We start from the raw sequence: 13,965 nt of genomic DNA, 5'->3' as shown, positions 1-13,965 counted from the left end.
CTCCCGAATGCAAAACTTCGCACGAATACTTCCCTCGCTCGTGGCAACAGGCGCCGAGCGTGCATTTACGTGCCCTGGGCTTTTCTCAGCCGTTCTGGCGATCGTAACGCACTGCGGCATACATGGAAAGAGCAGCGGGAGCAAGCCTCTGGTGTTGACACATGGACCGGGCAAGGAAAGCGTGTCGACTATATCGATGAACGCTAATTGTGCGCTACTGCGCAGTCTTATGCGCTAACTGGGACTCCCTGTTATCTAGGCGCATTGCCGAGTTTAATCTGCACTGTACACGCCGCCGTAGACGTCAGAATGACAGCCGGGCGGTCGCTTTTCAGTTTTGCCGCAAGCACGCGTGCACGGAATTTCGCGTCCGCACGTACGTACATTGCCAGTGGGAATGTGTTATTTATAACAATAACGCGAAACCTCCTACAGTTGCACGAGGCATATCGGATAAATGATATAACTATGAGGCAAAAAAAAAGCGTTAGAGACGAAAAAAATGCAAAAGAAGTGCCATCAGCACTCGGTGTTCCCAGGTGGTCTCCCTCCCAAGTACTGACCGAGCCCAATGCTGCTTAGCTTCGGTGATCGGACGAGAACCGGCGTATTCAGCATGGTATGGCCGATGGCGAGAAATACACTTTTCGAAGCGCTTATGTAGTGTCATAGCCTCCTTTATACTGTAGTGTATGCAGCCGCTCCCGAATGCAAAACTTCGCACGAATACTTCCCTCGCTCGTGGCAACAGGCGCCGAGCGTGCAATTACGTGCCCTGGGCTTTTCTCAGCCGTTCTGGCGATCGTAACGCACTGCGGCATGCATCGAAAGAGCAGCGGGAGCAAGCCTCTGGTGTTGACACATGGACCGGGCAAGGAAAGCGTGTCGACTATATCGATGAACGCTAATTGTGCGCTACTGCGCAGTCTTATGCGCTAACTGGGACTCCCTGTTATCTAGGCGCATTGCTGAGTTTAATCTGCACTGTACACGCCGCCGTAGACGTCAGAATGACAGCCGGGAAGCCGGGCGGTCGCTTTTCAGTTTTGCCGCAAGCACGCGTGCACGGAATTTCGCGTCCGCACGTACGTACATTGCCAGTGGGAATGTGTTATTTATAACAATAACGCGAAACCTCCTACAGTTGCACGAGGCATATCGGATAAATGATATAACTATGAGGCAAAAAAAAAGCGGTAGAGACGAAAAAAATGCAAAAGAAGTGCCATCAGCACTCGGTGTTCCCAGGTGGTCTCCCTCCCAAGTACTGACCGAGCCCAATGCTGCTTAGCTTCGGTGATCGGACGAGAACCGGCGTATTCAGCATGGTATGGCCTTTTTTTTTCTTTATTACCGGTAAACAATACATAAAAATCTCTAGCCACACTTTGGCCGAGACAATGGGTTAAAACTTTTTCATGTTAATCAGTTCATCCATAACTGCCACCCAGTCCGGCGGCTGGGGTTGACTGCGGAGAACATCTCTCAGGAAAACTGCACTTTCTATAAAGTTTTCTCTCACTGGTCGCACATTTGCGTCGGCGTGCCTGGCCGCCATTCTCGTTTTCCAGATGCTGTGGAGGCCCAGTAGCATAAACATGTCGTAAGGAACCTCCTCACTTTCTATAGGTAGAAACCGGATGCCATAAGGAGTTACAGGTAGTTCTTTCTTCAATGTTCTTTGCAAGATGTCCCAGTGGAAAACCGGGTCCCAGCAGTCGATAAACACATGTTCGATGGTCTCGGGTTTTTTGCAGAGTATGCAGTCGGTGGTCCAGGGCACAAAAATGCCTTTATCGTTTAGCCATGTTTTCACCGGAAGGGTACCGGTATGAAGTTTAAAGAAAAAGGATTTGACAGTCGGTCTTACCGGCATCTTCTTAACTCGCTTTAACACATCTTTGCCTGGGCCTCCGCAGCAAAAGGAACGGTATAAGGGAGCAGGTATAAATATATCTAGCAAATCTTTGTACAGTTTTTTTCCTGGGTACAGCAGATAGATACTGTGTAGAAAAGTGAGCGCTCAAAGTGCGAAAGGCTGCCACAACTTCACGCAAAAAACCTGTTACAGCACGATTCGTGGCCGGGTAACTGGACACAACAAATTCCGGCAACACGTTGCCTAAGCGCACCTGCAACATTGTGCGCAACAAGGGATCGGTTTGATCACGTAGAAACAAAACTCTTGAGACAACTTGCTGCAGAAACAAATTAGAAAGACCAAGGCCGCCCCTTTTGACCGGAAGGAACAGATTAACACGACTTGTTCGCTCCCAATTTGAGCTCCAAATAAAGACAGCAAACACTCTATGCAGCTTCTGCAGGTTTGCTCGGGTAATGAGCACGAACTGCAATATATACCAAATTCTGGCTATTAAAAATACATTGCACACACTTGCGCGCGCGAAAACAGAAAGGTCACGTCCTTTCCAGCCATCCGCTTTTCTCCTTGCACTCTGCGTTATCTCACCCCACAACTCCGTACTGCTTTTATAGTGCTCCAAGGGTACCCCCAAGTACTTCGCAGGGGCGGTCGTCCATTTCATGTTAGCAAACACGGCAGGTGTGTTGTCCCAATCACCGTGCCAAAAACCTATGCACTTATCCCAGTTAATGTCGGACCAAGTCTTTGTGCAATATTCCCCCGCAACTTTCACAACTTCTTTAACGCTTTCTTGATCCGCGCAAAAAACAGCAATATCATCAGCGTAAGCAAGCACTTTTACTTGCGCCGACAGAAGAGTGAAACCGCAGATCCCATCATTGTGCAACAGTGATAACAGAAAAGGCTCAAGGTAGATCGCAAAGAGCAAAGGCGAGAGCGGGCAACCCTGCCTGACCGAAGAACACACAGGTACAGGTTCAGTCAGCTGTTTGTTCACTATAATTCGGGTAACACAGTTGTCGTACGCCATCTGTACACCTTGTATTATCACAGAGCCGACGTTGGCATATTCTAGAATGGCGAAAAGAATGTCGTGAGACACTCGATCGAAGGCCTTTGCAAGGTCAAGCTGTATCATGGCAACTCGGCCCCCGAAGGCATCGCAGCATTCAAGAACAGTTCTGGCAATTTGCACATTTGTTCCAATGGTGCGACCTTTAATACCGCACGTTTGGTGGGGCCCTACAAGGTCCTTTATGACCTTTTGCAGTCTGTTGGCAAGAATCTTCATAAACACTTTATAGTCAACGTTGGTTAGGCTTATCGGCCGATAAGCCCCAACGGACAGAAGTTTAGCCTGGTCCTCACTCTTGGTTATTAAAACCACGTGTGCTGTTTTAAATGATGGTGGCATTTTCTTTGTCTCATAAATTTCGGTGAAGACGCAGTGGAGAGCTTGGGTGAGTTCGGCTTTGAACTTCTTATAAAATTCACTACCTAAGCCGTCAGGACCGGGAGATTTTCCGGCACTCAGCTCTTCGATTGCTCTTCCCACTTCGCTTACGCTGATTGGTACCTCCAGCCCTTGTTTTATATCGTCTCCTAGTTTTGGCATACGGGACAAGAACGTGTTTGCAAACCCCTCTTCTTCAAGCCGTCGCCGCCCAAGCAATTCCCGATACTGCTCAACAAACGCCAACTGAATCACTTTGCTATCATTCGTTACCTCGTTTCTGTACCTGATTTGTCTTACTTCGTTCTGAGTCGCGTACTTCTTTTCGTCACTAAGCGAGCGTTTAGTAGGTACTTGGTCAAGCCAGAGACGTTCAGCACGGGCCCGTATCATGGCAGCTGTATACTTGTCTTTTTCGATAATCTCAAGTTTACTTTTTGTATCTCTTATTTCTTTCTTATATTTTCCCGGCTGGGAACTTTCCAGGCTTACGAGCAAGTCAAGTTGGCAATGTAGTTCTTTTTCTTTAACACGTTTATCGTGGCATATGATGCTTGCCCTTTCAATCGCGTTTATTTTCACTTGTTCTTTGAAATCTTCCCACCTAATTACCCAGTTCCCAGGCTCTGCTGATAGCAATGCTTTAATGCATTCATTAACTTTAATGTCAAAGCGTTCATCCTCGAGTAATTGTGCGTTAAACTTCCACAGGTCCCACGAGAAACGAGATTTCTTGTCTTTGTTCCCCAGGGTAAACTTAACTAAGCTGTGGTCGGTAAAAGACATGTGTTTTACCTCGTAGCTATTGCACAAAAGAATCAGATCAAGCGACACATACGCTCTGTCAAGTCTCGCGTGACTTTCACCCTGGAAGTGAGTAAAATGCGGCGCTACCGAAAGAACTTCAGCAACATCATCTAAACCATTTTCTTGCACAATCGAATTCAACAATTCCGCACTTTTGTCACGAAGGAGTCTTTTTGTAATTCTATCTTCTGCTTTAAAAACGCAGTTAAAGTCGCCCAAAAGCACAATTAACCGCTCACAGCACACATATGGTTCAACGCGCTCAAGAAATTCCTTGCGCTCGTTCTCCCTGTTAGGAGCATACACGCATATGACTCTCCATAGCAAATTGCAATAAAAAAAATCCACTACAACCAAACGGCCAGTTTGACACACAGTTAAATTCTGCTCGACAATCCCCAGAGAATTCCTAATAAATACAGCACAACCGCCCGAAGTGCCAGAAGAATGGCACACACAAACATTGTAGCGTGCCGTAAAAGGCTGCACCATAAGGTCCGCCTGTTCCTGTCTTTCGACTTTCGTCTCCTGTACGGCTATTATGTCTAGGTCATTAGCAACGAACAGCCGGCTTAGCTGGTACTGACGCTTTTTGGAAGCCAGTCCCCTGACATTAATTGTTGCAATGCGCAACGCTCTAAGAGGTGTAGAAGCCATCTAGTTTAGGTACAGGAGCCATATGGTGCATACCTCGGGACACAAGGCGACGGTGCGGGTGACTTGCCTAGTCTGAGGTGCTCGATGGGTGCGGTGCCGGTAATCCAAAGTCTCTTGCACAAGTGCCTCTTGCGTATGGACTGGAAAATCAGCCCATGCAGTCCGTTACCGAAAAAGGCCATCTCACGCCCACAGAAACCACTCACAGGGCACTCACTCCAACTAAGGCGGCGGCTTAGCCGCCGCTCGTTGATCGGCCTGTACATTCGGCCGCGGTTTCAACGTCGGTCGCCTGACACCAACAGTCTTCTGCGGCGGCTCGTCGCCTTCGCTCACTTTGGGCTCTCCATTCGCACTGTGCTCGTGCGGTCGCTTCCCTGCTTGGTTGCTGGTTGATGCATGTGACACTTCCATGCTGTCACCATGCTGGGGAACGACGGGAGCTGACGCCCCACCGCTCAAGACTTCGTCCGTTGGCGCCTTGACTTCTGCAGGCTGCGCTACCTGTTGCTGCCGCTTACTGCTGGGCTCCTCTACGCTTGTGGATATTTCCGTAGGGGGCACAGCAGGGGCCTTCTCCACGCTGTCCCCTGCCTCTGCTGCAGCGTCTTCCGCGTCAGCCTCGTCCATGACAAGTTCGGACGAAATGTCAGTGTTGACTGGGACGGCAGCACTCGCGTACGTGCGTACGCAGCTGCTTTCTTCGTGCCCGTAGCGACGACAGGCGCCGCATCGTGGAACCTTGCACTCACGACGAATGTGCCCAGTACCGTTGCCACGCTCGGCGCCTGTTGCCACGAGCGAGGGAAGTATTCGTGCGAAGTTTTGCATTCGGGAGCGGCTGCATACACTACAGTATAAAGGAGGCTATGACACTACATAAGCGCTTCGAAAAGTGTTTTTCTCGCCATCGGCCATACCATGCTGTGTCTGCGCAGCATGGTATGGCCGATGGCGAGAAAAACACTTTTCGAAGCGCTTATGTAGTGTCATAGCCTCCTTTATACTGCAGTGTATGCAGCCGCTCCCGAATGCAAAACTTCGCACGAATACTTCCCTCGCTCGTGGCAACAGGCGCCGAGCGTGCAATTACGTGCCCTGGGCTTTTCTCAGCCGTTCTGGCGATCGTAACGCACTGCGGCATGCATCGAAAGAGCAGCGGGAGCAAGCCTCTGGTGTTGACACATGGACCGGGCAAGGAAAGCGTGTCGACTATATCGATGAACGCTAATTGTGCGCTACTGCGCAGTCTTATGCGCTAACTGGGACTCCCTGTTATCTAGGCGCATTGCCGAGTTTAATCTGCACTGTACACGCCGCCGTAGACGTCAGAATGACAGCCGGGAAGCCGGGCGGTCGCTTTTCAGTTTTGCCGCAAGCACGCGTGCACGGAATTTCGCGTCCGCACGTACGTACATTGCCAGTGGGAATGTGTTATTTATAACAATAACGCGAAACCTCCTACAGTTGCACGAGGCATATCGGATAAATGATATAACTATGAGGCAAAAAAAAGCGTTAGAGACGAAAAAAATGCAAAAGAAGTGCCATCAGCACTCGGTGTTCCCAGGTGGTCTCCCTCCCAAGTACTGACCGAGCCCAATGCTGCTTAGCTTCGGTGATCGGACGAGAACCGGCGTATTCAGCATGGTATGGCCGATGGCGAGAAATACACTTTTCGAAGCGCTTATGTAGTGTCATAGCCTCCTTTATACTGTAGTGTATGCAGCCGCTCCCGAATGCAAAACTTCGCACGAATACTTCCCTCGCTCGTGGCAACAGGCGCCGAGCGTGCAATTACGTGCCCTGGGCTTTTCTCAGCCGTTCTGGCGATCGTAACGCACTGCGGCATGCATCGAAAAAGCAGCGGGAGCAAGCCTCTGGTGTTGACACATGGACCGGGCAAGGAAAGCGTGTCGACTATATCGATGAACGCTAATTGTGCGCTACTGCGCAGTCTTATGCGCTAACTGGGACTCCCTGTTATCTAGGCGCATTGCCGAGTTTAATCTGCACTGTACACGCCGCCGTAGACGTCAGAATGACAGCCGGGAAGCCGGGCGGTCGCTTTTCAGTTTTGCCGCAAGCACGCGTGCACGGAATTTCGCGTCCGCACGTACGTACATTGCCAGTGGGAATGTGTTATTTATAACAATAACGCGAAACCTCCTACAGTTGCACGAGGCATATCGGATAAATGATATAACTATGAGGCAAAAAAAAAAGCGTTAGAGACGAAAAAAATGCAAAAGAAGTGCCATCAGCACTCGGTGTTCCCAGGTGGTCTCCCTCCCAAGTACTGACCGAGCCCAATGCTGCTTAGCTTCGGTGATCGGACGAGAACCGGCGTATTCAGCATGGTATGGCCGATGGCGAGAAATACACTTTTCGAAGCGCTTATGTAGTGTCATAGCCTCCTTTATACTGTAGTGTATGCAGCCGCTCCCGAATGCAAAACTTCGCACGAATACTTCCCTCGCTCGTGGCAACAGGCGCCGAGCGTGCAATTACGTGCCCTGGGCTTTTCTCAGCCGTTCTGGCGATCGTAACGCACTGCGGCATGCATCGAAAGAGCAGCGGGAGAAAGCCTCTGGTGTTGACACATGGACCGGGCAAGGAAAGCGTGTCGACTATATCGATGAACGCTAATTGTGCGCTACTGCGCAGTCTTATGCGCTAACTGGGACTCCCTGTTATCTAGGCGCATTGCCGAGTTTAATCTGCACTGTACACGCCGCCGTAGACGTCAGAATGACAGCCGGGAAGCCGGGCGGTCGCTTTTCAGTTTTGCCGCAAGCACGCGTGCACGGAATTTCGCGTCCGCACGTACGTACATTGCCAGTGGGAATGTGTTATTTATAACAATAACGCGAAACCTCCTACAGTTGCACGAGGCATATCGGATAAATGATATAACTATGAGGCAAAAAAAAGCGTTAGAGACGAAAAAAATGCAAAAGAAGTGCCATCAGCACTCGGTGTTCCCAGGTGGTCTCCCTCCCAAGTACTGACCGAGCCCAATGCTGCTTAGCTTCGGTGATCGGACGAGAACCCGCGTATTCAGCATGGTATGGCCGATGGCGAGAAATACACTTTTCGAAGCGCTTATGTAGTGTCATAGCCTCCTTTATACTGTAGTGTATGCAGCCGCTCCCGAATGCAAAACTTCGCACGAATACTTCCCTCGCTCGTGGCAACAGGCGCCGAGCGTGCAATTACGTGCCCTGGGCTTTTCTCAGCCGTTCTGGCGATCGTAACGCACTGCGGCATGCATCGAAAAAGCAGCGGGAGCAAGCCTCTGGTGTTGACACATGGACCGGGCAAGGAAAGCGTGTCGACTATATCGATGAACGCTAATTGTGCGCTACTGCGCAGTCTTATGCGCTAACTGGGACTCCCTGTTATCTAGGCGCATTGCCGAGTTTAATCTGCACTGTACACGCCACCGTAGACGTCAGAATGACAGCCGGGAAGCCGGGCGGTCGCTTTTCAGTTTTGCCGCAAGCACGCGTGCACGGAATTTCGCGTCCGCACGTACGTACATTGCCAGTGGGAATGTGTTATTTATAACAATAACGCGAAACCTCCTACAGTTGCACGAGGCATATCGGATAAATGATATAACTATGAGGCAAAAAAAAAAGCGTTAGAGACGAAAAAAATGCAAAAGAAGTGCCATCAGCACTCGGTGTTCCCAGGTGGTCTCCCTCCCAAGTACTGACCGAGCCCAATGCTGCTTAGCTTCGGTGATCGGACGAGAACCGGCGTATTCAGCATGGTATGGCCGATGGCGAGAAATACACTTTTCGAAGCGCGTATGTAGTGTCATAGCCTCCTTTATACTGTAGTGTATGCAGCCGCTCCCGAATGCAAAACTTCGCACGAATACTTCCCTCGCTCGTGGCAACAGGCGCCGAGCGTGCAATTACGTGCCCTGGGCTTTTCTCAGCCGTTCTGGCGATCGTAACGCACTGCGGCATGCATCGAAAGAGCAGCGGGAGAAAGCCTCTGGTGTTGACACATGGACCGGGCAAGGAAAGCGTGTCGACTATATCGATGAACGCTAATTGTGCGCTACTGCGCAGTCTTATGCGCTAACTGGGACTCCCTGTTATCTAGGCGCATTGCCGAGTTTAATCTGCACTGTACACGCCGCCGTAGACGTCAGAATGACAGCCGGGAAGCCGGGCGGTCGCTTTTCAGTTTTGCCGCAAGCACGCGTGCACGGAATTTCGCGTCCGCACGTACGTACATTGCCAGTGGGAATGTGTTATTTATAACAATAACGCGAAACCTCCTACAGTTGCACGAGGCATATCGGATAAATGATATAACTATGAGGCAAAAAAAAAAGCGTTAGAGACGGAAAAAATGCAAAAGAAGTGCCATCAGCACTCGGTGTTCCCAGGTGGTCTCCCTCCCAAGTACTGACCGAGCCCAATGCTGCTTAGCTTCGGTGATCGGACGAGAACCGGCGTATTCAGCATGGTATGGCCGATGGCGAGAAAAACACTTTTCGAAGCGCTTATGTAGTGTCATAGCCTCCTTTATACTGTAGTGTATGCAGCCGCTCCCGAATGCAAAACTTCGCACGAATACTTCCCTCGCTCGTGGCAACAGGCGCCGAGCGTGCAATTACGTGCCCTGGGCTTTTCTCAGCCGTTCTGGCGATCGTAACGCACTGCGGCATGCATCGAAAGAGCAGCGGGAGCAAGCCTCTGGTGTTGACACATGGACCGGGCAAGGAAAGCGTGTCGACTATATCGATGAACGCTAATTGTGCGCTACTGCGCAGTCTTATGCGCTAACTGGGACTCCCTGTTATCTAGGCGCATTGCCGAGTTTAATCTGCACTGTACACGCCGCCGTAGACGTCAGAATGACAGCCGGGCGGTCGCTTTTCAGTTTTGCCGCAAGCACACGTGCACGGAATTTCGCGTCCGCACGTACGTACATTGCCAGTGGGAATGTGTTATTTATAACAATAACGCGCAACCTCCTACAGTTGCACGAGGCATATCGGATAAATGATATAACTATGAGGCAAAAAAAAAGCGTTAGAGACGAAAAAAAATGCATAAGAAGTGCCATCAGCACTCGGTGTTCCCAGGTGGTCTCCCTCCCAAGTACTGACCGAGCCCAATGCTGCTTAGCTTCGGTGATCGGACGAGAACCGGCGTATTCAGCACGGTATGGCCGATGGCGAGAAATACACTTTTCGAAGCGCTTATGTAGTGTCATAGCCTCCTTTATACTGTAGCGTATGCAGCCGATCCCGAATGCAAAACTTCGCACGAATACTTCCCTCGCTCGTGGCAACAGGCGCCGAGCGTGCAATTACGTGCCCTGGGCTTTTCTCAGCCGTTCTGGCGATCGTAACGCACTGCGGCATGCATCGAAAGAGCAGCGGGAGCAAGCCTCTGGTGTTGACACATGGACCGGGCAAGGAAAGCGTGTCGACTATATCGATGAACGCTAATTGTGCGCTACTGCGCAGTCTTATGCGCTAACTGGGACTCCCTGTTATCTAGGCGCATTGCCGAGTTTAATCTGCACTGTACACGCCGCCGTAGACGTCAGAATGACAGCCGGGAAGCCGGGCGGTCGCTTTTCAGTTTTGCCGCAAGCACGCGTGCACGGAATTTCGCGTCCGCACGTACGTACATTTCCAGTGGGAATGTGTTATTTATAACAATAACGCGAAACCTCCTACAGTTGCACGAGGCATATCGGATAAATGATATAACTATGAGGCAAAAAAAAAAGCGTTAGAGACGAAAAAAATGCAAAAGAAGTGCCATCAGCACTCGGTGTTCCCAGGTGGTCTCCCTCCCAAGTACTGACCGAGCCAAATGCTGCTTAGCTTCGGTGATCGGACGAGAACCGGCGTATTCAGCATGGTATGGCCGATGGCGAGAAAAACACTTTTCGAAGCGCTTATGTAGTGTCATAGCCTCCTTTATACTGTAGTGTATGCAGCCGCTCCCGAATGCAAAACTTCGCACGAATACTTCCCTCGCTCGTGGCAACAGGCGCCGAGCGTGCAATTACGTGCCCTGGGCTTTTCTCAGCCGTTCTGGCGATCGTAACGCACTGCGGCATGCATCGAAAGAGCAGCGGGAGCAAGCCTCTGGTGTTGACACATGGACCGGGCAAGGAAAGCGTGTCGACTATATCGATGAACGCTAAAGCCTGGGCTCCATGTACGCGAAAACTCACGCGAACGCGAAGGCGACGGCGGCGGCGACGGCTGGCGTTCGCTCTGTCGCTTGTGGGCAACCTCCATGCAAGCGAAGGCGGCAGGCGACGCGAACCCGCGACGTGCGCAGCGGATTCCGTGCTTTGCGCACTCAAGCTTAGAAACACGCCCGTAACCTGTTCTCTCTCTCTTAAAATTTTGTGTGTGCCTCATAGTCAGGGCCAAAGGAATATTTCCTCTACGGCAGCGGTGTAGCGGCAGTGGAGATAGCCAAAGGCGTGCTTGCGGAGACGAAGTCACATCACGGGTTCACGGGGGAGGTGTGCTTTCGTTCGGTGCCTGTGCACTCCGGCTTAGTAAAAACACTCCCATAAACTGTCGCCGCAACCTGAATGTAAGTGAGCAAACTATAATTTACCAGAGAGAATGCGCGCCGCGAGTGTTTCTGCACAGTTGGAGCGCAGCGGCACGGTGGATCGAGCGCCGGTACCCGCGGCTCGACACGCATCTCTCCCTGCAGTACGCCCGCTCGCGTAGCCCGCTCCAAATGCTGTTAGCCCTCCGCACCCAACAAGTAGATTGTTTTAATTATTTAAATCGTGCGGGTCTGCCTCTCAGCTACAAAACCAAATATTTTCTCGACGGTGGAGATGACCAAGACGACGGGCTGGTTTCGTGAGATGTGCCCGTGAGAAACCGTGGACAAACCGGAAACGGCTTTGGGGGGCTCTGATTGGCCAGTCGCGTGGGGGACTTCCGGGCGATGAGCGAAATTTTCTGTGGGTGCAGATCCGAGCGACACGGCAAGCGACACATGCATTTGCTTCGCGCGACGGCGTCGCTCGTTCGCTTGCCGCCGTCGCCTTCGCGTTCGCGTGAGTTTTCGCGTACATGGAGTCCAGGCTTAATTGTGCGCTACTGCGCAGTCTTATGCGCTAACTGGGACTCCCTGTTATCTAGGCGCATTGCCGAGTTTAATCTGCACTGTACACGCCGCCGTAGACGTCAGAATGACAGCCGGGCGGTCGCTTTTCAGTTTTGCCGCAAGCACACGTGCACGGAATTTCGCGTCCGCACGTACGTACATTGCCAGTGGGAATGTGTTATTTATAACAATAACGCGCAACCTCCTACAGTTGCACGAGGCATATCGGATAAATGATATAACTATGAGGCAAAAAAAAAGCGTTAGAGACGAAAAAAAATGCATAAGAAGTGCCATCAGCACTCGGTGTTCCCAGGTGGTCTCCCTCCCAAGTACTGACCGAGCCCAATGCTGCTTAGCTTCGGTGATCGGACGAGAACCGGCGTATTCAGCACGGTATGGCCGATGGCGAGAAATACACTTTTCGAAGCGCTTATGTAGTGTCATAGCCTCCTTTATACTGTAGTGTATGCAGCCGCTCCCGAATGCAAAACTTCGCACGAATACTTCCCTCGCTCGTGGCAACAGGCGCCGAGCGTGCAATTACGTGCCCTGGGCTTTTCTCAGCCGTTCTGGCGATCGTAACGCACTGCGGCATGCATCGAAAGAGCAGCGGGAGCAAGCCTCTGGTGTTGACACATGGACCGGGCAAGGAAAGCGTGTCGACTATATCGATGAACGCTAATTGTGCGCTACTGCGCAGTCTTATGCGCTAACTGGGACTCCCTGTTATCTAGGCGCATTGCCGAGTTTAATCTGCACTGTACACGCCGCCGTAGACGTCAGAATGACAGCCGGGAAGCCGGGCGGTCGCTTTTCAGTTTTGCCGCAAGCACGCGTGCACGGAATTTCGCGTCCGCACGTACGTACATTTCCAGTGGGAATGTGTTATTTATAACAATAACGCGAAACCTCCTACAGTTGCACGAGGCATATCGGATAAATGATATAACTATGAGGCAAAAAAAAAAGCGTTAGAGACGAAAAAAATGCAAAAGAAGTGCCATCAGCACTCGGTGTTCCCAGGTGGTCTCCCTCCCAAGTACTGACCGAGCCCAATGCTGCTTAGCTTCGGTGATCGGACGAGAACCGGCGTATTCAGCATGGTATGGCCTTTTTTTTTTTTACCGGTAAACAATACATAAAAATCTCTAGCCACACTTTGGCCGAGACAATGGGTTAAAACTTTTTCATGTTAATCAGTTCATCCATAACTGCCACCCAGTCCGGCGGCTGGGGTTGACTGCGGAGAACATCTCTCAGGAAAACTGCACTTTCTATAAAGTTTTCTCTCACTGGTCGCACATTTGCGTCGGCGTGCCTGGCCGCCATTCTCGTTTTCCAGATGCTGTGGAGGCCCAGTAGCATAAACATGTCGTAAGGAACCTCCTCACTTTCTATAGGTAGAAACCGGATGCCATAAGGAGTTACAGGTAGTTCTTTCTTCAATGTTCTTTGCAAGATGTCCCAGTGGAAAACCGGGTCCCAGCAGTCGATAAACACATGTTCGATGGTCTCGGGTTTTTTGCAGAGTATGCAGTCGGTGGTCCAGGGCACAAAAATGCCTTTATCGTTTAGCCATGTTTTCACCGGAAGGGTACCGGTATGAAGTTTAAAGAAAAAGGATTTGACAGTCGGTCTTACCGGCATCTTCTTAACTCGCTTTAACACATCTTTGCCTGGGCCTCCGCAGCAAAAGGAACGGTATAAGGGAGCAGGTATAAATATATCTAGCAAATCTTTGTACAGTTTGTTCCTGGGTACAGCAGATAGATACTGTGTAGAAAAGTGAGCGCTCAAAGTGCGAAAGGCTGCCACAACTTCACGCAAAAAACCTGTTACAGCACGATTCGTGGCCGGGTAACTGGACACAACAAATTGCGGCAACACGTTGCCTAAGCGCACCTGCAACATTGTGCGCAACAAGGGATCGGTTTGATCACGTAGAAACCAAACTCTTGAGACAACTTGCTGCAGTAACAAATTAGAAAGACCAAGGCCGCCCCTTTTGACCGGAAGGAACAGATTAACTCGACTTG

At 50.8% G+C, this 13,965-nt stretch overlaps 9 non-coding genes and 2 pseudogenes across 9 annotated transcripts; all 11 read right to left on the bottom strand.

Annotated features, from left to right (window-relative positions):
• Nucleotides 1–514: 514 nt before the first annotated feature.
• LOC144130857 (5S ribosomal RNA) lies at nt 515–633 on the bottom strand. Its single transcript, XR_013314285.1, has one exon. It is a non-coding gene; the product is annotated as a 5S ribosomal RNA (ribosomal RNA).
• Nucleotides 634–1,223: 590 nt separating this feature from the next.
• LOC144130647 (5S ribosomal RNA) lies at nt 1,224–1,342 on the bottom strand (annotated as a pseudogene).
• Nucleotides 1,343–6,347: 5,005 nt separating this feature from the next.
• LOC144130856 (5S ribosomal RNA) lies at nt 6,348–6,466 on the bottom strand. Its single transcript, XR_013314284.1, has one exon. It is a non-coding gene; the product is annotated as a 5S ribosomal RNA (ribosomal RNA).
• Nucleotides 6,467–7,057: 591 nt separating this feature from the next.
• On the bottom strand, nt 7,058–7,176 carry LOC144130854 (5S ribosomal RNA). Its single transcript, XR_013314283.1, has one exon. It is a non-coding gene; the product is annotated as a 5S ribosomal RNA (ribosomal RNA).
• A 589-nt stretch (nt 7,177–7,765) lies between these two features.
• On the bottom strand, nt 7,766–7,884 carry LOC144131224 (5S ribosomal RNA). Its single transcript, XR_013314639.1, has one exon. It is a non-coding gene; the product is annotated as a 5S ribosomal RNA (ribosomal RNA).
• Nucleotides 7,885–8,475: 591 nt separating this feature from the next.
• On the bottom strand, nt 8,476–8,594 carry LOC144130852 (5S ribosomal RNA). Its single transcript, XR_013314281.1, has one exon. It is a non-coding gene; the product is annotated as a 5S ribosomal RNA (ribosomal RNA).
• Nucleotides 8,595–9,185: 591 nt separating this feature from the next.
• On the bottom strand, nt 9,186–9,304 carry LOC144130851 (5S ribosomal RNA). The gene has a single exon (XR_013314280.1). It is a non-coding gene; the product is annotated as a 5S ribosomal RNA (ribosomal RNA).
• A 583-nt stretch (nt 9,305–9,887) lies between these two features.
• LOC144131089 (5S ribosomal RNA) lies at nt 9,888–10,006 on the bottom strand. The gene has a single exon (XR_013314507.1). It is a non-coding gene; the product is annotated as a 5S ribosomal RNA (ribosomal RNA).
• Nucleotides 10,007–10,597: 591 nt separating this feature from the next.
• On the bottom strand, nt 10,598–10,716 carry LOC144130507 (5S ribosomal RNA). Its single transcript, XR_013314118.1, has one exon. It is a non-coding gene; the product is annotated as a 5S ribosomal RNA (ribosomal RNA).
• A 1,501-nt stretch (nt 10,717–12,217) lies between these two features.
• LOC144131088 (5S ribosomal RNA) lies at nt 12,218–12,336 on the bottom strand. Its single transcript, XR_013314506.1, has one exon. It is a non-coding gene; the product is annotated as a 5S ribosomal RNA (ribosomal RNA).
• A 591-nt stretch (nt 12,337–12,927) lies between these two features.
• On the bottom strand, nt 12,928–13,046 carry LOC144130646 (5S ribosomal RNA; annotated as a pseudogene).
• Between the last annotated feature and the right edge of the window lie 919 nt (nt 13,047–13,965).

Source organism: Amblyomma americanum, chromosome 4, assembly GCF_052857255.1.
Source record: "Amblyomma americanum isolate KBUSLIRL-KWMA chromosome 4, ASM5285725v1, whole genome shotgun sequence".
Classification (NCBI taxonomy): domain Eukaryota; kingdom Metazoa; phylum Arthropoda; class Arachnida; order Ixodida; family Ixodidae; genus Amblyomma; species Amblyomma americanum.
The sequence above is the reverse complement of the archived record's forward strand: the minus strand, read 5'-3'. Positions and strand labels throughout refer to the sequence as shown.